The sequence below is a fragment of the Coffea eugenioides genome, chromosome 1 (assembly GCF_003713205.1).
Source record: "Coffea eugenioides isolate CCC68of chromosome 1, Ceug_1.0, whole genome shotgun sequence".
Taxonomy (NCBI): domain Eukaryota; kingdom Viridiplantae; phylum Streptophyta; class Magnoliopsida; order Gentianales; family Rubiaceae; genus Coffea; species Coffea eugenioides.
In genome coordinates this window covers 10292036-10300160 of record NC_040035.1, presented here as the reverse complement: position 1 = coordinate 10300160, position 8125 = coordinate 10292036, and positions in this window count along the sequence as shown.

Here is an 8125-nt window from a genome sequence, read left to right as displayed (position 1 = left end):
CACTTAATTAGCAGAGGCGAGTGATCTGAGTGTCCAAGAGCCAAGTGCATAACCTTTGTGACAGGGTAGCTATCCATCCATCAAGCATTGACTAGAGCCCGATCTAATCTTTGCCACATGACACCATTTGTCCAAGTAAAAGGTTGCCCCTCAAACTCCACTGAAGCTAACCCGCAATTAAACATAGCCGTATTAAACTCATCAACATTTCGCATGTTCATAGAAGAACCGCCCACTTGTTCCCCCGCAGAGGAGACAACATTAAAGTCTCCCACTGCCATCCAAGGTCTCACCATATCACCGTTCAACAACTCCATAGCTTCCCAAAGGGGTCTTCTACCAACTCTAGTGCACTTTGCATACACTCCCGAAGACTCAAAAGAAAAACCAGAACGAAACATGATCCTAGCATGGGCTAGCTGTTCGGCATGTTCTGTAAACACGATACCAAACTCCTCACCCCATAGGCACCAAATTTTATCTTGAGCAAAACCTGCTGCCTTATCAAAATGAAGAAAGTGCTTAACAACCTCCAATTGATTAAAGTCAGACATTGGTTCTAAAAGAACCACTAAACGAACCGAATTTTCTCGAACCTACTTATTTAGATAACGAAGGGAGTCCATGCGAGAAGCTCTCCGTATGTTCCAAACTAAAAAATTAATTGGATTTGAGTTGGAAGCATAAACCATAAGTAGCTTGAGAATGCTCACGAACCTGTAGCGAAGACTTTCGAGGACGCCCATTAGGGGTGGGCGCGGGTCGGGTACCCGTCCCATTCACCATTTGGCTGACCCGATCCGCATCTTATGGGTCACTCATTTTTTGACCCTTACCCGCCCCGTATTTTAGCGGGTACCCTATAATCGGGTACCCGCTGAGATAGGGTCGAGTCAACGAGTACCCGCCATGTCCCATTTATCATTTAATTTTTAAAAAAAATGATTTATACCAATTTAATTTTATATTTTACACATTCATCTAAGATTTAAGAAATATTTTTTTCTAAAAAAAGGTTTCCCACCAAGAAACAAGAATGTGAAGAAAATATAAGATAAAGGAAAAAAATTAAAAGAATTCGAAATCAATAAAAGTTTGAAATAAGTAGCACAATTTTTAATATATATGTTCCACATTAATTAAACTTTTTTATATAAAATATAAGATCATGGCCTCTACAAATGAATCTTGTAAATAAACTATAGTCTCTCATATTTGTAATGCAATTTGTTCAATAAAATTACTTATTTAGTTCTTATTATTTTATAGTGTGTGTATAAAAATAAAAATAAAATAAAATATATATATGTGGGGCGGATCGGGTACTCGCAGGTTTTTAATTATGTGACCCTAACCAACCCCACATCTTAACGGGTACCTGACTCTCTTTTGACCCGATCAAATAATAAAAATCGAATATCCTAATTTTTAGATCGGATCAGATCGGATATGACGGGTTTTCGGGTTAGTGGATAATTTTGCCCACCCCTATCGCCCATGTCGTTTTTTATTATTAGTTGGTTGCACCGACACGTGATTGTTCGCCAATGCCGTATCAACTGTTTCCAATTGCAGCGCTTGCCATTTGCGATGCAATTCCCCTTGGAACAGCTTCAGCTGATACAAAGTGCAAGACAGTCATGGAAGATTCCCCGCCAATAGGGCGTGATGCAGCAAAGGTTAATTAAAAACAAATAAAAGAAAAATAAATTATGTTAATTTTTTGTACAACTTGAGCTCATAAAACTTGAAGCACCCTAAAATTGACATTTAGTATTTTTAATGTCAAAATTATGAGTTGGACCAATGGAAGCTTTCTTAACTTCCCCTCATTTATTATTCACCCCAATTGGTAGATATATGTCAACCACTTATTGACACTTGAATATAAATATAAAATTGAACCCAAATTATTGAAAGAAAGTGGAACCTTTAATTCGGTGGACAACAAAAATTGTACTTTATAATGGTCAAGAAGATACGCAGTTTTACATGGTCTTAAGAAAAGTTCTTCTTCAATAATCTAACAGACAACACTGTCTATTAATGCTCATTGAAACTATAACTTTAGATCTTCCATATTTATAAAATTGTTGCTCAATGAACTCAAACAAAATTGATCAATAGTTTGAATTATCATGGTACTTTGAAAAAGGCCAAAGGGCAAATTTTTGCATAATCTTAATATTTTAATTTATCCTCTAAAACAGGCATTTTCTATGTTAAACCGTAATTATAGGACTTTAGAAACTTTACTTGAAGTACAATAATAGCAAGATCAACCAAGCTAAGTAGTAAACTCAACTTTACTTTTCCATCTCAAAACAATATTGCCAAACAAAACAACAACAAAATGACAATTGTTCACACAAATATTACAAACTTTAAACAATTATATTCGAAGATATATCACACACTTGAAGTAATAATAATAGGTGAGCAATTAATGGCAATATTCATGTGGAAGATAAATTATATTTCTAAAGAGTGTTCTTTGGATAGCATAAACCTCCCACTCAAGTGAAACAGTGAGATAACTTTAGAAAAACTAATGTATTTCAAGTAGATAGACCCCTTTTGAGGTCATAATTTTCCCTCATCACACACTCAATCCTTTTAAAATAATATATATGATTTTCACCTTCGGTCAAATAATCATATAATACAATTATAAAAGACAAGCATCTCAGGATCCTTATTAAATAAATTTATGAATGATGATAATGGTCACTTCAGTGTATCAGTAATAATAATTTAGTATACTATTTAACTGGGATAAATACCATATGATCATAAATGTACCATGTGATCACTTGACCCTTCCAAAATTAATATGCATAAATACCCCCTTGGGGCAGGTAATTATGATAAAAATTTCAAAAGACAAACATCCTAGAATCTTTGTTGAATAATTTTATGAATTAAAATAATAGCAACTTTGGTGGTACTAATTGTAATAATCCATTAAATCATTCAACTGAGACAATATTTTATGTCAATAGATAATAAATCTAATTATGACATTAGCAAACTAAAACTTGTTTGCACAAAGTAAATCCCAAATCCTTTGTCCAATTTGCTAAAAAATTTAATCGTGCCATTGAAAACATGGACAAAAGGAAATATATGACATCCTTATACTATATAAAAATGAGTAGTGGTCAAACGGGATTTAAATTTCAACCGCATGGGTAAGGGTTTTTTGAGAATGTAGAATGTTGTATAATTTTTTTAAAACTTTTGGTACAATTGAGGATTATATGTGTTTAAGTATATTTATCGAAATGCCCTCATTTTGGTACATTTAAAGTTTTCATTTATGCAGACATCTGAATATTTCTGAAATATGGAATTAACCATTTTTGCATCGAATACAACTCATATAAGTTTATGTGTTGGTATAATTATTGAAACGGTAGTATAGACACATTTAATTGAAATGTGACTTTTGTTGTGCAATTAACACAAAGACATATTAACACATTGTGCAATTAACACATTACTATAACTAGCCGTTAGAGGATATTTCTTTGTTTGAAACAACCTATGTCAGTTCTTAGATGATTTTCAATTGACATTTGTAAGGGCCTTTTGGGAATGGTAAAATTATAAATGCATTGACAAAGCAAAGTGTATAAGTGTATGTTGCAATTAGAATGTACTATTATTAACTTTATTATATTTGATGACTATTTCTTTCCAGAATGTACTATTATTTGTCCAATGAAAAATTCTCTCCAACCACAAGCACCAAACACCGGCGCGATGTGCGGGCACTTCCTCCTAGTATTTTTATAAATACATGAACCAAGATGGCTACTCTATATATTACACCAAAGATTCATATCTCAAGTGACAATTTCAACTTTTAATAAAAACCCAAGTCGAAAATCATCATAGAACTTCAAAACATGAACATCTCAAGATCCTTATTAAATAATTCTATAAATATAATAAAGATCACTTTGATTATACCATTCATTATAATTCATGAATTGTTTAACTGAGACAAAAACTTTATGCACATAAGCTTTTTCATGTCATTCATAGAAGATCAAAGTTAAATAAGTTGCACTTGTATTCATGAAGTTCTAAAAGACATCATTTAGAATATGTCAAGTTTAAGCACAGAGAGAGGCCAAAACCTTAATTTATCCCTCAATGCAAAGCAAACTTGACTACTTTATCCTTCTTTTGGCTTTCATTTTGCATAACTTGCTCAATAAATTCCATAAATCAAACTTTGTTAGTGACAATTAAATCATGCATACAAATTCTACGGTTGATATGATCATAGTATTTGGGAACCATAACCAAATTCTTTTGCACAAACCTTCTCCAATGAACATTTTTAATTGATTTGAAGTTTCATGTTCAGTTACTTTATAACATGCATGGAGCATATTCTCAACGAATAGTGTATAAAATTAGGAACTGGATATGCACAACCCTCCAATTTAAGTGGAAGTGGAATTTATCTCCACCTGTAGGAAAAGAAAATGAAGATAGATCAACGTCAATAATTGAGAAACGTGCATTCTTTAATGAGAGCGAGCCCATAAACCAAGTATGAATTGTCACACCATTAGTACTGAAAAGCCATAACCTTAAGATCATGGTTCAAGCAAGGATCAATAGCCATGTATGTTTTATAAAACAGCAGCCAAGAGGATATTTAGGTACTTAAAAGTCTTATGATATGTCATAGCTTGACTTTATTAGTGTTAAATCCCAATTCTCATTGCAAACTTAACACCTTAAGATTGTGATAATTAATGGCCGGTTAATCATGATTAGAAAAGCAAAAGTGATGAATAACTTGTTCAAAATAATATCATCAAATAACCAAGTAAACATCACTAACAAAATATAGAAAGTTCATCCATAACTCTAGGCATAAACTTTAACTAAAATTGAAAACAAATACCAAACTTCTATTATAGCTAAACATGAAACCAAATACAAAAGAGAAAGTGATAGGAGAGAAATCACCCTTGCCACATGAGTTTCAACCTCTCTATCTTTGCTTCTCAAATCTTCATTCAAATCTAACTACAAATACAAGAAAGATAAACTGCTCTAACTATACTATACTAATAAACTAAGAAAAACTAGTGAAGACTACATTTTTGTGGAGTTTTTCTAGCCTTCCAAAGTTGTGAAAATGTTCTCCAAGGTCTCTATTTATAGAGAGATTCAAACTTAAGATGAGTTGTTTCTAGTTGGCAAAATTGCTTCTTGAAACTCTCAAAGGTTACTTCTCAAAGTTTCCATGCTCATCTGCTCGTTTCCAGTAGGAATCTTTGTGGAAAAGTTGGTCAAAAAGGTTGTGTGAATAAAGCACAAGGTGCAGAGCAAGTTGCAGCCGCAAAACATGAATTCGTAACCTCGAAAATGCGGCCTGAGGTTGCATATTGTACCACATTTTGCTCTTTTGCAGGATTGCTCATTCTAGGGGGATTTCATCTTTGCTCTATTTTTGCACCAACTTTCACATATATTTTCTTAATGATGGAGACTGAACTAACTCTTGTGTAAAACATGAAAGTTGTAGCCCTTTGAGTTATGTTTCCAATGCCTCAAGATTCATCCAATTTAGAGGTCTGTGGACCATTGAATGACCAAATGCCTCAAGAATTTCTATTTTCAAATTAATTACTATTGGGTATGATTATGAACCTCATTGTCCAGTAGTAGATTTTAAAAATAGTGAAGTTATTAATTCTAAAGTTTTCAATATCATCCTTTAAATTGAGCAATATGCTGCACTTGACCACAATAATTATATTGGCAGCAAGTATGTTTATCACTAGGGAAACTCCTTAAATTTTGGCATAAGAGATTGAGATATATCTCTATAATGAAATAAAGAGTTGATAAATCATAAATCTTTAAAGATTTTAGATTCATTGACTATAATATTTCAAGTAGACTGCATAAGTAAAGTCTACTCAACCATTATGTATGCCACAAGAGTTTTATTATAACACTAAAATTTTGTGAATTATTTTGTATCCTTTTTTATTGGTGAGAGATATTTACCTCATTATTAGGTAACCATTCATCAAATATAAAGTTCCTTTCTTATTTGATAAAGGATCAATATTTGATATCTTTACAAGTGTTCAAACGAGAAAGGAAATTTGAAATTTGAAAGATAGAAAATAAAATGAAGGCACAAAAAAAGGGGCTATCCTATTTGTGCTCATTAATTAGGAAACATTGCTAATGAATAAAAGCAATGCTTGATTGGTTACATCCAAATGATGTACCTTAAGGAAATAATGAGATACTTTTGGATATAGCATATTGGTAATTTTTATATCATGTGAGTAATGCCTTGAAACTGAAGTATATGCTTAAACAATTTCCTCCAATGTTGTTTAAATACCACTTTGATTATGGTATGGATGGAAATCAAGTTTAAAATATTACGTTCAGTTTTGTGAGGGTAATCAACCTACACATAAAGAAGTTGTACAAAGGAAACAAGGCTATCTTGCTCCAAGAAATTTAGATTTTTTTACACATCAAGAATTATTAAATTGGAGATTAAATTTCTTAAGAACATGAAGTAGGAGTGTTTTGACTCTAGAATGGAGTTTTAAAAAGGTAAGGATTCATTTTTGACTCCTTTGCATATGGAAAATTGATAGCTTTTGTCAAAATAATTATTTAATTATTTTAGATAAGCAATCAATTGAAAAACTCCTTGTCAAATAAACACATAAAGATAAATCCACTTAGAACCCACTGGTTGAGTTATCTTTGAGACAATGGGAGGCAAAATATTATGTATAGAGAATTGAAGTTCTCTAGCTACTATATTGTATATTTGCAAGAGTTTAAGGATAAATTGTGTAATGTTTTCATAAGGTACGAATGGAGAAATCTCCATATTCAGGAATAATATCACAAATTACAATAAAATCTCTACCAAATTTTGAGAGACGTTATTTAGGGTAATTATGGCACTAGTAACTCACTATTAGAGTTACATTAGATAAATATGAAAACAAATGTCCTTCACATGATTCTTGATAATTAGGTGTACATATGTGTCACCATAATACATTTGTAGAGAATACAATTTAAATCAAATTGTTGCTCCTCAATAGTATATTAATTTATTCTTCATTTGATCTTAGAAGAATTTTTCTAATAAATTAATATATATTAAGATTATTGGGAGTAATACTATGAGAGTTTTTATCAATCATGATATTTGTGATACCCTTCTATCATTGATATTCACAAAATAGAATGTAAAATATAGTTAATCTATCTTAAGACCTTCATGCAAGAGTTCTTTGATTACATTTAAGTAATAATAGTGAACAGTTGCATAATGTTCATATCATGCATTGGAATGAATATAAATTCACCAAAGATGCTATGAAGGTATACCACAGGCATCTATTGTTTGGCATAAAATTTGTCAATATTGTATTTTGGCCACTATAGATATTCGATTTGACTATAGGCTTTCATTATGTATACATGAAAAAGTGGGAGTCAAGATAGGTAAGTCGACATAAGGTATTCAATAGTTATTAGAAAGCATAAGATAGCTATTAAGTATACAGTAAGGAGTGGGGGGGAGGGATTGGTTGGATGGTACGGGGGGAGGGAGTGTAAACGTGAGGTCTAGGATTCAAATCTTCTTGCTTACACTAAAAAAAAAGAAAAAAAAGGAGTTATTATTGTTGATCAAACAACTCAAGGTTGCCGGCTGAGTTGTTAATGATCAAATAACTCATATAGAACTCAATAGTTCATTTAGTATTTTGCTATTATTCTCAAACTATTGTTATTGTCTAGACACTCGAGATACTTATATTTACATGATTTTGTGGACATTGTTATTCATGTATAAAATAAGGATCATGTGATCCATAAAGTTGGACCCTGAATAACTTATATGAAGTTATTCATAAAGTTCTTTTAAAGTACTTAATTAGGAAGTATAATACATTGTAATACATCGAAGGAAGTGTTTCCAATGAAAACATAACCGCTATGATTCGTATAATATTATATTCTAATTAGGCAACTGTTACATAACTGTTAAACTTGGTGAGTAACAAACAAGGTTTATGGTCATTTTTAAGTAGTTAGTCACTCA